Below are 15,138 nucleotides of genomic sequence, written 5' to 3'. Positions count from 1 at the left end.
TAACCACTGTGCCACGTGCCGCCTGCTGGGCCAGTGTTTATTTCCTATCCATAATTGCCCTTCAGCAGGTGGTGGTGAGCTGCCTTGCTGAACTGCTGCAGTCCATGTGGTGTAGGTACAGCCACAGTGCTATTGGGCAGAGAGTTCCAGGATTTTGACCCCATGAAGTGAAGGAACAGTGATATATTTCCAATTCAGGATGGTGAGTGGCTTGGAGGGGAACTTCCAGGCGGTGGGATTTCCATTTGTATGTTGCCGTTATCCTTTGTGAATGTGGGTTTGGAAAGTGCTGCATATTTCTGCAATGCATCTTGTAGATGGTACACACTGCTGCCACTGTCCTGGAGGGAGTGGATGTTCATGGAGTATGCTGCGCACGTGAAGGAGACACATCCTGAGTGAGACACAGCCAGAGTGGGAATTGGAACGTGGTAATTTGGTGCAGAGTGGGAGAAGGTGCTTTTTCCCTACCATTTTGTTTTCTTTTTTCTAGCTTGTAACTGTTCATCTGCAGGGAGAGAACCAGAGAACATGCTGGGAAAGTAAATGATTTTTACTTTTTCAAATTGTGGGGGGGGGGGGGGGGGGGCTGAAGTGACATCACAGTAAAGCTGTGACCTGATTGGCTGATTGGGAATCTGTTGAATTGGAAAATAAAAATTATATTGCAAACCAAATCTCATTGATTAGCGAGATAGTGGAGTAACTAAACTTGAGGGCAGAGGTCAGTATTTAGCATTTAATTTTACAGTAAAATCTAACGTCAGGGCCATATAGTTAATTGTAACTCAATCTAAGTGCTCCAACTGTGAGATGTGGCAGATATGTTATGCTTCCAGCATTCCGGTTGACTACAACTGCAGCAAGTGTAACCAATGGCAACTCCTCACAGGCCACGTGGTTCGGTTGGTGCAGCAATTGGATGCACTTCAGAGCATGCAGGTGGCGGAAAGCATCATAGATAGGAGTTATAGAGATGTGGTCACACCCAAGGTGCAGGCAGAGAGATGGGTGACCACCAGAAGGGGCAGGCAGTCAGTGCTGGAATCGCCTGTGGTTGTCCACCTCTCGAACAGGTATACCCCTTTGGATACTGTTGGGGGGAATAGCCTATCAGGGGAAAACAGCAGCAGCCAGAGCAGTGGCACCACGGCTGGCTCTGATGCGGGAGGGCCAAAGAGCAGAAGGGCAATAGTCATAGGGGACTCTATAGCCAGGGGCACAGATAGGTGCTTCTGTGGATGTGAAAGACACTCCAGGATGGTATGTTGCCTCCCTGGTGTCAGAGTCCAGGATGTCTCAGAACGGGTAGCAGGCATCCTGAAGAGGGAGGGCAAACAGGCAGAGGTTGTGGTACATATTGGTACTAATGATGTAGGCAGGAAGGCGGATGAGGTCCTGCAGCAGGAGTTCAGGGAGTGAGGCAGAAAGTTAATAGACATGACCTCTAGGGTTGTAATCTCGGGATTACTCCCTGTGCCATATGCCAGTGAGGCTAGAAATAGGAAGATAGAACTGCTAAAGACGTGACTAAACAGCTGGTGTAGGAGGGAGGGTTTCAGTTATCTGGACCACTGGCAACTCTTCCAGGGCAGGTGTGACCTGTATAAGAAGGACGGGTTGCATCAAAGCTGAAGAGGCATAAATATCCTGGCCGGGAGTTTTGCTAGTGTCACACGGGAGTGTTTAAACTATTATGGCAGGGGGGTGGGTACCGGAGCAATACGTCAGAAGGTGAAAAAAGTGAGGGAGAATGAGTGATTAGGGCCAGTGTGGCTCTGAGGAAGAGCAGACAGGGAGATGTTGCAGAAAACAGCGGGAACGGTGGCCTGAAGTGCATATGTTTTAATGCAAGAAGTATAACAGGTAAAGCAGATGAACTTGGGGCTTGGATTAGTACTTGGAACTATGATGTTGTTGCCATTACAGAGACCTGGTTGAGGGAAGGACAGGATTGGCAGCTAAACTTTCCAGGATTTAGATGTTTCAGGCGGGATAGAGGGGGATGTAAAAGGGGTGATGGAGTTGCTACTGGTTAGGGAGAATATCACAGCTATACTGCAGGAGGACACCTCAGAGGGCAGCGAGACTATATTGGTAGCGATCAGGAATAAGAAGTGTGCACTCACAATGTTGGGGGGTGACTACAGGCCACCTAACAGCCAGCAGGAGAAACAGGAGCAGATAGGTAGATATATTTTGGAAAGGGGTAAAAGCAACAGGGTTGTTGTGATGGGAGACTTTAACTTCCCCAATATTGACTGGAACTTCCAGTGCTAGGGGCTTGGAAGGGGTAGAGTTTGTTAGGAGCTTCCAGGAGGGCTTCTTAAAACAAAATGTAGATAGTCCAACTCGGGAAGGGACTGTACTAGACCTAGTATTGGGGAATGAGCCCTGCCAGGTGGTAGAAGTTTCAGTAGGGGAGCATTTTGGGAACAGTGACCACAATTCAGTAAGTTTTAAAGTGCTGGTGGACAAGGATAAGAGTGGTCCTAGGGTGAATCTGCTAAATTGGGGGACGGCTAATTATAACAATATTAGGCAGGAACTGAATAACCTATATTGGGGCGGATATTTGAGGGTAAATCAACATCTGACATGTGGGAGGCTTTCAACTGAAAGTTGAAAGCAATTCAGGACCGGCATGTTCCTGTGCAGAAGAAGGATAAATACGGCAAATTTCGGGAACCTTTGATAACGAAAGATGTTGTAGGCCTTGTCAAAAAGAAAAAGGAGGCATTTGTCAGGGCTAGAAGGCTGGGAACAGACGAAGCCTGTGTGTAATATAAGGAAAGTCGGAAGGAACTTAAGGAGTCAGGAGGGCTAAAAGGGGTTACGAAAAGTCATTGCCAAATAGGATTAAGGAAAATCCAAAGGCTTTTTACACGTACATAAAAAGAAAGAGGGTAGCCAGGGAAAGGGTTGGCCCACTGAAGAACAGGGGAGGGAATCTATGTGTTGAGCCTGAGGAAATGGGCGAGGTACTAAATGAATACTTTGCATCAGTATTCACCAAACAGAAGGAATTGGTGGATGTTGAGTCTGGAGAAGGGTGTGTAGATATCCTGGGTCACATTGAGATCCAAAAAGACGAGGTGTTGGGTGTCTTGAAAAATATTCAAGTAGGTAAGTCCCCAGGCCCTAATGGGATCTACCCCAGAATACTGAAGGAGGCAAGAGAGTAAATTGCTGAAGCCTTGACAGACATATTTGGATCCTCACTGTCTTCAGGTGATGTCCCGGAGGACTGGAGAATAGCCAATGTTGTTCTTTTGTTTAAGAAGGGTAGCAAGGATAATCCAGGGAACTACAGGCTGGTGAGCCTTGCGTCAGTGGTAGGGAAATTACTGGAGAGAATTCTTTGAGACAGGATCTACTCCCATTTGGAAGCAAATGGATGTATTAGCAAGAGGCAGTGCAGTTTTGTGAAGGGGAGGTCATATGTCTCACTAACTTGATAGCGTATTTTGAGGTCACAAAGATGATTGATGCAGGTTGGGCAGATGATGTTGTCTATATAGAGTTCAGTAAGGCCTTTGACAAGGTCCCTCATGGCAGTCTGGTACAAAAGGTGAAGTCACACGGGATCAGAGGTGAGCTGGCAAGATTTGATACAGAACTGACTAGGTCATAGAAGACAGAGAGTAGCAAAGGAAGGGTGCTTTTCTGATTGGAGGGCTGTGACTAGTGGTGTTCCACAGGGATCAGTGCTGGGATCTTTGCTGTTCGTAGTACATATAAATGATTTGGAGGAAAATGTAACTGATCTGATTAGTAAGTTTGCGGACGACACAAAGGTTGGTGAAATGAAAATTGCTTATTGTCACAAGTAGGCTTCAATGAAGTTACTGTGAAAAGCCCCTAGTTTCCACATTCCAGCGCATGTTCGGGGAGGCTTGTCCGGGAATTGAACCAGCCCCATTTTGGTGAATTGTGGATAGCGATGAGGACTGTCCGAGGATACAGCAGGATTTAGATTGTTTGGAGATTTGGCAGATGGAGTTTAATCTGGACAAATGTGAGGTAATGCATTTTGGAACGTCTAATGTTGGTAGGGAATATATAGTGAATGGTAGAACCCTCAAGAGTATTGACAGTCAGAGAGATCTAGGTGTACAGGTCCACAGGTCACTGAAAGGGGCAACACAGGTGGAGAAGGTAGTCAAGAAGGCATACTCCATTCTTGCCTTATTGGCTGGGGCATTGAGTATAAAAATTGGCAAGTCATGTTGCAACTGTATAGAACCTTAGTTAGGTCACACTTGGAGTATAGTGTTAAAATTTGGTGATGTCCTGGAGGACTGGAGAATAGCCAATGTTGTTCCTTTGTTTAAGAAGGAACAGGGGAGGTAATGGAAGCAGGGACGATAGTGACGTTAAGGGTCATCTTGACAAATACATGAATAGGATGGGAATAGAGGGATACGGATCCCGGAAGAGTGGGGATCCAAAGATTTCTGTCAAGGTTCCAGCAATTTCCTCTCTTGTCTCCATCAGTATTCTGGTGTAGATCCCATCAGGCCCTTGGTACTTACCTACCTTAATATTTTTCAAATTACCAGAAGGATGTGGAGGCTTTAGAGAGGGTGCAGAGATTTATCATGATGTTGCCTGTTATGGAGGGCATTAGCTTTGAGGAGAGGTTGAATAAACTCGGTTTGTTCTCACTGGAATGACGGAGGTTGAGGGGTGACCTGATAGAGGTCTACAAAATTATGAGGGGCATAGACAGGGTGGATAGTCAGAAACTTTTTCCGAGGGTAGAGCGGTCAATTACTAGGGGGCATAGGTTTAAGGTGCGAGGGGCAAGGTTTAGAGGATATGTATGAGGCAAGATTTTTAGACAGAGGGTAGTGGGTGCCTGAAACTCACTGCCGGAGGAGGTGGTGGAATCAGGGATGATAGTGACGTTTAAGAGGCATCTTGACAAATACATGAAAAGGATGGGAATAGAGCAATACGGACCCCGGAAGAGTAGAAGATTTTAGTTTAGACGGGCAGCATGGTCGGCACCGGCTTGGAGGGCTGAAGGGCCTGTTCCTGTGCTGTACTTTTATTGTTCTTTGGATTGGGTGCCAAGCAAATGGGCTGCTTCGTCCTGGATAGTGTTAAGCTTCTTGAGTGTTGTTGGAGCTGCACTCATCCAGGCAAGTGGAGAGTATTCCATTACACTCCTGACTTGTGTTTTGAAGATGTTGGACAGACTTTGGGGAGCCAGCAGGAAGGTTACTTGCCACAGGATTCCTAGCTTCTGACCTGCTCTTGTAGCCATGCTATTTATATGGCTAGTCAAATTCCGGTTCTGGTCAATGGTAGCCCCCAAGATGTTGATAGTATTTAATATGTTTTATTACAGATGTTGCTCACAGAACCGAGTCCAGAAACACAGACCAATTAAAGGCTGTTTAAAGTCAGCAAAACTATTTCTGTTGAGACTTTTTACTTCTACAATATTTTTATTGTTCATTATTGGGACATGGACATCGCTGGCATTGCCAACTCACCAAGCCTCTTCTGAAAGTACCTTCCAAACCCCCTAACATACAAGGATATGGACAGCATGAGCATGGGAACGTTACAACCTGCAAATACCCTTCTAAGCCACACACCATTCTGACTTGCTGTGCTTTCACTGTCTCTGGGCTAAAGTGCTCGAATTCCTTCCCAAACATCACTATGGGTACACCAACAGTACTGAGACTGCAGCGATTAATGAAGGAAGGTCACCCCCAACTTTGGAAGGACAATTCGGGATGGACAACAAATGCCGGTTTTGTCAACAATGCTTACATTCCGTGAAAGAATGAAAACAATCTATGGAAAATCAGCAGTTTCCCCTTGACGGTGATGTTTTGTCAATTGCTGCAATCTGTGCGGTGAAGGTGCTGTCACAGTGGTATGAGGTAACAAGTGACAGGATTACCACCCGGTAACAATGAATTAATGCCGATGTAAGTCCAAGTCAGGTTGGTTTGAGATTGGAAGGGGAATTTGAAGCTGATGGTATTCCTGTGTATTTTGAGCTGATGAATGTTGTGGCTGGGGCAGGTTCTCTGAAAGTTCTTGTCTAGTTCTAGATCTTTCAAGTCCTTATCATTCACTTCCTCCCTTCGCACCTGTCGCCCTTCTCCGATGGGCTACATTGTTGTGTAGGTCTCGACCATTTGGCAGGTTCCTTTCCCTGAAGGACATTAGTGAACCAGTTCGGTTTTTATGACAATGCAGCAGTTTACATGGTCTAACAGTCACTCGATTCATCACAGCCTGAACCATCAGCTTTTGTACATAACATCAAAAAGCATTGTTCACAATGGGGAGAATATGTTTATGTGTTCTGTGTGTGGACGATACTTCAGCCAATCATCAAATGGCGGCATGGTAGCACAGTGGTTAGTACTGTTGCTTCACAGCACCAGGGTCCCAGGTTCAATTCCCGGCTTAGGTCACTGACTGTGCAGAGTCTGCACGTTCTCCCCATGTCTGCATGGGTTTCCTCCGGGTGCTCCGGATTCCTCCCACAAGTCCCGAAAGACGTGCTGGTAAGGTAATTTGGACATTCTGAATTCTCCCTCTGTGTACCCGAACAGGCGCCCGAGTGTGGTGACTCGGGGCTTTTCACAGTAACTCAATTGCAGTGTTAATGTAAGCCTACTTGTGACAATAATTGGAATGAACTCCAATTGGCTTTATTGGTTGGCCAATTGGAGTATGAGCTCCCTCAATTATACCTCACTGAGGGGGCACATATAAGCACCTGTGTAGGCTTTGTGAGCCAGTCTTAAGTTGACTGGACTGCTCGCAGCACTGTTTGTAGCTGCTCCTGTAATATCGTTATTGTAAATAAATATTGGTGTGGTGACGGAAGTCCTGCCTCCTGTGGATCACTACAATAATGAAGATTATAAAGTAGACGTGGAGCTGATGCTTCCTCTTGTGGGGCATTTTAAACTGTGCTGTACTGTTCTATGTTCTATGAGAGGTCATAATCTTAGAACAAGAGGTGGAAAATTTAAAACAGATTTGAGGAGAAACTACTTCTCCCAAAGGGTTGTGAATCTGTGGAATTCACTACCCCGGAGTGCGGTGGATGAAGGGACAGTGAGTAAATTCAAGGAGGAGTGAGACAGATTTTTGATTGGTAATTGGTTGAAGGCTTATGGAGAACGGTGGATTTGAGCCGAGGATGGGATCAGCCATGATCACATTTAAGGTGTTCAGGCGCGGGAGGCTAAATTGTCTGCTCCTAGGTCATGTGTTCTCGGGAGGAGATGCTCTGGCTATGATAGAATGGTGGAGCAGATGCGATGGGCCAAATGGCCTAATTCTGCTCCTGTATCTCATGAACGTATGACTGCAGTAAGAAGTCTTACAACACCACGTTAAAGTCCAACAGGTTAGTTTCAAATCACTAGCTTTTGGAGCACTGCTCCTTCCTCCGAAAGCTAGTGATTTGAAACAAACCTGTTGGACTTTAACCTGGTGTTGTAAGACTTCTTACTGTGCTCACCCCAGTCCAACGCCGGCATCTCCACATCAGAACTTATGACTGTACACAGAACAATACTTTTCATTGTACCTCAGTACATGTGACAATAAAACAAATACAATACAAACAAGTCTTGTTTACCCATCCCCTGGGCTCACTTTCCTTTTAAGAAGTACCAAAAGTTGAAATTTCCCCTTCTTCGTTTGTTATAGTTGTCATCATCCTGATCACTGTTATCTCCTCCACACCCCTTCAAGATCTCTGCACTAATTTCATTCCGGCCACGATAACATTCCTAATTTATTCGGTCCACCATTACTGGCCTTTTATCATTTGACTGGGCCACAATCTCTGTAATTTCCTCCTTCAAACTCTGCGACTCTCTCACTCACTTTCCTCCATTAAGATTATCCTTAAAATCTAATATCTCCTCATGTTGCTCACTGTCAATTGTTATTTTATAACGTTTTTCTGAGATGTGTTAAAAAGCTTGATTCTGTCAAGGCACAATAAATACGAATTATTGTCACTGCCCTGGACAGGGCGGGGTTTACAAATCCCGGGTTAGGTCTCATAAATAAGAATTTGTAACTTGGAGTGAAACACTATCATGAAGAAACATTTGAAAATGATTGCCCTCAACATTGATGGCGACTGAGCCTGCTGCTGCCCCCAATAAAGATGGTGGATGCGCGTGCGCTTCGCTACTACCGCCGCCAACACAGATGGTCATGATGTGGAATAAGGAATTCATCAGGCGAATGAGGCTCCGGGAATTCTTCCACAGACCCCAAGAGGCCGACAGCGAACCCAGGGACACGACCAATGAACCGGAACAGCAGACCGCGAGATCTGCAGTGCAGCAACCGAAAAGGAAAGAGTCAAATTGGACCCCTCCGGAAGGCCGCTGCCCTAGACTCGACATGTATGCTCAAGCCGTCAGAAGTCGTGTCAATGCCAGATTCATCACTCGCAATCACAAGGCAGCCTCAAACGTCACCCAAGCACAACGCAACGCCATCCGCACTCTCAAGACCAACCGCAACATCGTCATCAAACCAGCAGACAAAGGAGGGGCCACCGTCATACTGAACAGAACAGACTACTGCAAAGAAGTATACCGACAACTCGACAACCAGGAACACTACAGGCAGTTACCCGCAGATCCAACCAAGGAACACATCCGCCAACTCAGCAGACTGATCAAGACCTTAGATCCAGACCTTCAGAACACCCTACGTGCTCTCATCCCACGTAATCCCCGCATTGGAGATCTCTACTGCCTCCCGAAAATACACAAGGCCAACACACCAGGCCGTCCTATCGTTCAGGCAATGGGACCCTGTGTGAGAACCTCTCTGGCCACATCGAGGGCATCTTGAAAACCCATCGTACAAGGTACAACCCAGCTTCTGTCGCGACACGACGGACTTCCTACAGAAACTCAGCACCCATGGACCAGTTGAACCAGGAACATTCCTCGTCACAATGGATGTCTCGGCACTCTACACCAGCATCCCCCATGACGACGGCATTGCTGCAACAGCCTCAGTCCTCAACACCGACAACTGCCAATCTCCAGACGCAATTCTGCAACTCATCCGTTTCATTCTAGACCACAACGTCTTCACCTTCGACAACAAATTCTTCATCCAGACGCACGGAACAGCCATGGGGACCAAATTTGCACCTCAATATGCCAACATCTTCATGCACACGTTTGAACAGGACTTCCTCACCACGCAGGACTTTCAACCGATGCTATACACCAGATACATCGATGACATTTTTTTCCTTTGGACCCACGGCGAGACATCACTGAAACGACTACACGATGACATCAATAAGTTCCATCCCACCATCAAACTCACCATGGACTATTCTCCAAATTCAGTTCCATTCTTGGACACACTCGTCTCCATCAAGGACGGCCACCTCAGCACCTCGCTTTACCGCAAGCCCACAGATAATCTCACGATGCTCCACTTCTCCAGCTTTCACCCGAAACACATTAAAGAAGCCATCCCCTATGGACACGCCCTCCGTATACACAGGATCTGCTCAGACAAGGAGGAGCGCAACAGACACCTACAGATGCTGAAAGATGCCCTCGTACGAACGGGATATGGTGCTCGACTCATTGATCGACAGTTCCACCGCGCCACAGCAAAAAACCGCACCGACCTCCTCAGAAGACAAACACGGGACACCACTGACAGAGTACCCTTCGTCGTCCAGTACTTTCCTGGGGCGGAGAAACTACGACCTCTTCTTCGCAGCCTCCAACACATCATCAGCGAGGATGGACATCTTGCCAAGGTCATCCCCACACCCCCACTACTGGCCTTCAAACAACCGCGCAACCTCAAACAAACCATTGTTTGCAGCAAATTACCCAGCCTTCAGAACAGCAACCACAACACCACAAAACCCTGCCAGGGTAATCTCTGCAAGACATGCCAGATCATCGACATGGACACCACCATTACACGTGGAAACACCACCCACCAGGTACGCGGCGCATACTCGTGCGACTCGACCAATGTAGTCTACCTCATACGCTGCAGGAAAGGATGTCCCGAAGCGTGGTACATTGGCGAGACCTATGCAGACACTGCGACAACGAATAAACGGGCATCGTGCGACTATCAACAGGCAGGACTGTTCCCTTCCAGTTGGGGAACACTTCAGCAGTCAAGGACATTCAGCCTCTGATCTCCGGGTCAGCATTCTACAAGTAGGCCTTCAGGAGGACGCGACAACGCAAAATTGCTGAGCAAAAACTATAGCTAAGTTCCGCCACGCATGAATGCGGACTCAACCGGGATCTGGGATTCATGTCGCATTACATTCGGCCCCCACCAACAAGCCTGGACTTGCAGAGGCCTACCGACTGAACTGGCTTGGGACAATTCACAACCTCTTTAACCTGGAGTTACCTCTCTCTCTGCATCTTTGATGATTTGATTGCCTGCAGGTGCTCGCATTCCGGGGCATCTCTGACTGTGTCTATATAAACATTTCTGGAACAAGCCTTTCCATTCACCTGAAGAAGGAGCCGTGCTCCGAAAGCTCGTGTTGAAACAAACCTGTTGGACTTTAACCTGGTGTTGTAAGACTTTCTTACTGAAACACAGATGTGGTGTGCCTGCCGTGCGCGCACTGAAAGCTGGTTCCACAATAAAGATGGCAAGTAAGGGCTATGCGCACCATCGCCAGTGCGCGAGAGAGAGAGTGGCGTCCTCATTGTCATGTTGTGAAAAAAAAGATGCAGGCCCCGTTCAGGTCCCGCTCCCCCCCGGTACTGGTAGGTTATTTCTCCGGGTTTTCGGTTTACATAACCATGTTTAAGAAGTGTGGCCAAGACGCGCCATAATCAGCTCGCCCTCGCTCCCGCAATTCGGAGTGTGAATCCGAGAAAGCCTGCGGAATTTCAATAGGCCCAGTCCCGCCCCCTCATTTCACTCTGTTGGCGCTGGAGGGACAGCCGCTTTGATGGCCATTCGATCAGCCTTAACTCCTATTGGTCAGGGGGGGCTGTCAATCAGTTCCATCAAGCATTGTGAGGGTGTCAAGTGAGAGGTCAATGTTCGGGGGGCGGGGTTTATCAAATCCCCCGAGTGCGGCCCAGCGCCGAATTGGAAAACAACTATCACTGAAAATGAAAAAAATGAAAATCACTTATTGTCACAAGTAGGCTTCAAATGAAGTTACTGTGAAAAGCCCCTAGTCGCCATATTCCAGCACCTGTTCGGGGAGGCTGGTACTGGAACTGTCTCTCCACAAACAACATCATAGAGACCAGGGGGGAGACACTGAACCAGTGACAATGTCACTGCATTAGTGGAAAAGTCTAATGTAACCCCTCTTATTCAAAAAGGCAGAAAGTAGGAAACTATTTAGTTTAAAAGCTGTTGTTGGGTGCCTGGAATCCATTATTGAGGAAGTAGTAACTGAACATTTGGAAAGTCAAACCGCAATCCATCAGTCAGCGTGGTTTTGTGAAGGGTAGATAGTGTTTGACTCATTTGTTTGGAGCTCTTTGAAGTAACAAGCGGATAATGGGGTCCTGTAGACGTATTTGGACTCCCAGAATACATTTGATAAGATGGAATTTAACATGCATAAGTGTGAGGTTATCCATTTTGGTCAGAGGAATAAAAAGGCAACTTATTATCTAAATGGAGAGAAACTTAGAGGACATTGGTTTGGGTGATGAACAAATATTCACATCTGTCTCCAGCCAAGAGAATGAGGAGGTAGATATGGAACTCGGGGAGAGAGACTGAGAGGTTCTTGAGTGAATTGACAGAAGGAGTGCCAAGGCATTGGAAGTGTTGGCAGGCTTAAAAGTGGACAAATCTCCAGGTCTGGATGAATTGTGTCCCAGGATGCTGTGGGATTGCAGGGCTCTGACCCAAATTTTAATTCCTCTTTGGCTATGAGGTAGGTGCTAGAGGACGGGAGATCAGCTAATATGATCCCACTATTTAAGGAAGATTGTCGAGATAAGCCAGGGAACTGCAAACCAGTGAGTCTCACATCAGTGGTAGTGGAAACTATCGGAGAAAATTCTGAAGGAGAGAATCTATCTCCACTTGGAGAGGCAAGGTTTGATCAGGAATAGTCAGCATGGCTCAGCGGGAGGTCATGCCTCACAAATTTTGATTGATTGATTGACACCAGGTGTGTTGATGGTGGTAGTGATGTAGTTTACCACAGATTTCAGCAAAGCCTTTGACAAGATCCCACATGGGAGACTTTATAAAGAAGACAAATACACATATGATACAGAGTAACATGATAAGGTGGATTCAAAATTGGCTTAGCTGTAGGAGACAGGGTGATGACAGACGGCTTGCTTTAGTGTCTGGAAGCCAGTGTCCAGTGGGGTACCACAGGGATCTGCGCTGGGTCCCCTTTTGTTTGTCATTTATATAAACGCCATAGATGACTTTGTGTGGGGTAGAATCATTACCTTTGTGGATGACACACAGCTTGGCCTGGTGATTAACAGTGAGGTTGAGTGTCTTGGGTTACAGGAAGATATAGACAAGATGATCAAATGGGCAGAAACGGGGGCAGATGGAATTTAACCCTGAAAAATGTGAGGTGACACACTTTGGAAGGAGTAATTTGAAAAGGAAGCATTCAATGAACGGCCTGACACCGATGTCTGAGGAACAAGGGGACCTTGGCCTGTTTGTCCAAAGATCTCTAAAGGTGGAAGGGCAGGTTAATAGGATGGTGAAAGAGGCATATGGGGCACTTGTCCTTTAGCAATTGAGGCATAGATGGGGTCGCAGTGACATCTCAGGAACAGTGACGTCAGCCTTCAGACCATCTTCATGTTGTATTTGGCGTCATCCCCGCTGCTGCCTCCGCCGCCCCCGCCAGCGTGCGGCACGAAGTCGACATGGATGTTGTGTTTGATGGGCCCGCTGACCCGGCTCCAGATGAAGAGTAAAGTGAAGCAGAGCGACACCACGGTGAAGAAGGAGGTGAAACCCATGGTGGTGGCCACCAGCAGCGTGTGGGTGTCGAAGGGGTATCCGGGCCGCAGGCCGGCCTTGGCCCGGGAGTCGGAGCGCCCAGCCAGTCCCAGCTCCTGAAGCGAGAGCGGCCGCACCTGTAGCGAGGCTGAGGCCGTGGCGTTGCCGCCGGCGTTGCGGGCCACACAGCGGTAGGTGCCGGAGTCCATGCGGCGGACCGAGGTGATCTGCAGGCTGCCGTCCGGCAGGAGGCGGCTGCGGCCCATGGCGGGGCCAGAAAGGAGCGGGGGCGCGGGGGGCAGGCTGGGGTCCGGACGCCCGGGGAGGAGGCCGCGGTCCTCGGGTTTCAGGCCCTGGTCCTCGGCTATTAGGCCCAGGCCCCCGGGGAGGCCCATCCCAGCCTCGGGGTGGCCCAGCCGCTGGCGCCGTGGGTTGAGCCACAGGATGAGGGGCAGCGGCTGGCCGTCAGCCGAGCAGCGCAGGGTGACGGTCTGGCCCTCTCGGGCCTGCAGCCGCTGCGGCCTCTTGTCGCGGATGCGGGGCCGGCGGCAGCTGAAGGTGCTGGCAGGGAGGGAGCCGGCGGCCGCGGGAGGCGCAGGCGGGCGGCTGGGAGCCCAGGAAGCGGAGGCGATGGCCGGACGATCCGAGCAGCGGCAGTCGCAGGCCAGCGGGTTGAGGCCCAGGCCCAGGCCCAGGCTCTGGAGGGAGGCCAGCGAGCGGAAGGCGTTGGCCGGCAGGCTGGCCAGCTGATTGGCCGTGACGTCCAGCAGCCGGAAGTAGATAAGGCCCCGGAAGGCGGCGTCATGGATGACGCGCAGGCGGCCGCCCACCAATCGCAGCTCCTCCAGGCGGGTCACGTGCTGTAGCAGCGCTCCGCTGATGGCAGCGATGGGATTGTGGGAGAGGTTCAGGAAGCGCAGGTAGGCCTGAGTCCTCAGGCTGGCATAGGGAACGTCGCTGAGGTTGCAGCGGGTGACTGAGAGCCAGACCAAATTGAGGCCCAGGAGGCAATCTGGGCCTAGTTGGGCCAGTGAGGCCCAGGAGTCGATTTCCAGCAGGCGGAGACGGGAGAGGCCCTGGAAGGGGCGGCCGGGCAGGGCGGTGACCTTGGGAAAGGCCAGCAGGCGGAGGGCGGTCAGGTTGAGGAGGGGGGAGAGGACAGGCCCAGGCGGCCAGGCCAGCGCGGCGCCGCGGACGGTGAGTTGGTGAGGCCAGCTCGGGGGAGCCCAGGCTGAGGGTGCGCAGGCGGCCAGGCCGCGGAAGTGTGATCGCTGAGCAGCAGCAGCGGGTTGCCGGCCAGCTCCAGGCTGCGGAGGGCGGCCAGGCCGCGGAGGGGCTCCGGGCTGCAGGTAGCGCAGGAGGTTGTGGCCTAGGCTCAGGCGCCATAGCCGCTCCAGGCCGTCCAGGGTGCCGGCTTCCAGCTCCCGCAGCCGGTTATGGCCCAATTCCAGCTCCTCCAGCCGACGGCTCAGGCCTCGCGCCGGGCCCCAGACCAGCCGGTTGCCGCTCAGGTCCAGCGCCCGTGTGCCAGCCGGGATCCCCCGTGGCAGCTCACCGTCCGGTTGGGGCTCCAGCAGAGGCAGTCGGAGGGGCAGCCGAGCCCCGGGCCCAGGAGGAGGAGCAGGGGGGAGGGGAGGAGGCCACACCACCGGCAACAGCGTCCTGCCCCCCGGCCTGCAAAACAAACACAACAGGGGGTCAGTGAGGGGAGCTGGACCCCCAGACACACACCCCACACAGGGAGCTCTCCCACAACAGGACACCACCCCCAGACACACACCCCCACACAGGGACACCACCCCCAGGCACACACACCCACATACAGGGCACCTCTTCCACACACAGGACACCACCCCCAGACACACACCCACACACATGACACCCCCCCTTCCCCCCCCCCCCCAACAGAACACGTCCCCCACACACATAGGACACCTCCCCGCAGACGCACACCCAGACACAGGACACCACAGCCCACATACATACACAGTAACCCCCCGCGCGCACACACACACGACCCCCTCCCCCAGGCGCCCGCTCAACACTCTTTCCCCCCCACCCCGGGACGCCCACCCCACACACACGCAGCAGCACAGGACCCTCCCCCGCACACACACACAACAGCACAGGACCCCCCCGCCACCCCCACACACACGACAG

The 15,138-nt window shown here is 50.4% G+C and overlaps 1 protein-coding gene and 1 long non-coding RNA gene across 2 annotated transcripts in view; both read left to right on the top strand.

Annotated features, from left to right (window-relative positions):
* LOC119960362 (zinc finger protein 850-like) overlaps positions 1-15,138 on the top strand; it is a 58,658-nt gene that overhangs the window by 31,181 nt on the left and 12,339 nt on the right. The gene's annotated exons all lie outside the window — the stretch shown is intronic.
* On the top strand, positions 173-5,827 carry LOC119960363. Its single transcript, XR_005459389.1, has 2 exons — positions 173-202; positions 5,357-5,827. It is a non-coding gene; the product is annotated as an uncharacterized LOC119960363 (long non-coding RNA).

The sequence above is a fragment of the Scyliorhinus canicula genome, unplaced genomic scaffold, assembly GCF_902713615.1.
Source record: "Scyliorhinus canicula unplaced genomic scaffold, sScyCan1.1, whole genome shotgun sequence".
Classification (NCBI taxonomy): domain Eukaryota; kingdom Metazoa; phylum Chordata; class Chondrichthyes; order Carcharhiniformes; family Scyliorhinidae; genus Scyliorhinus; species Scyliorhinus canicula.
This window is presented reverse-complemented; position numbering and strand designations above follow the sequence as displayed.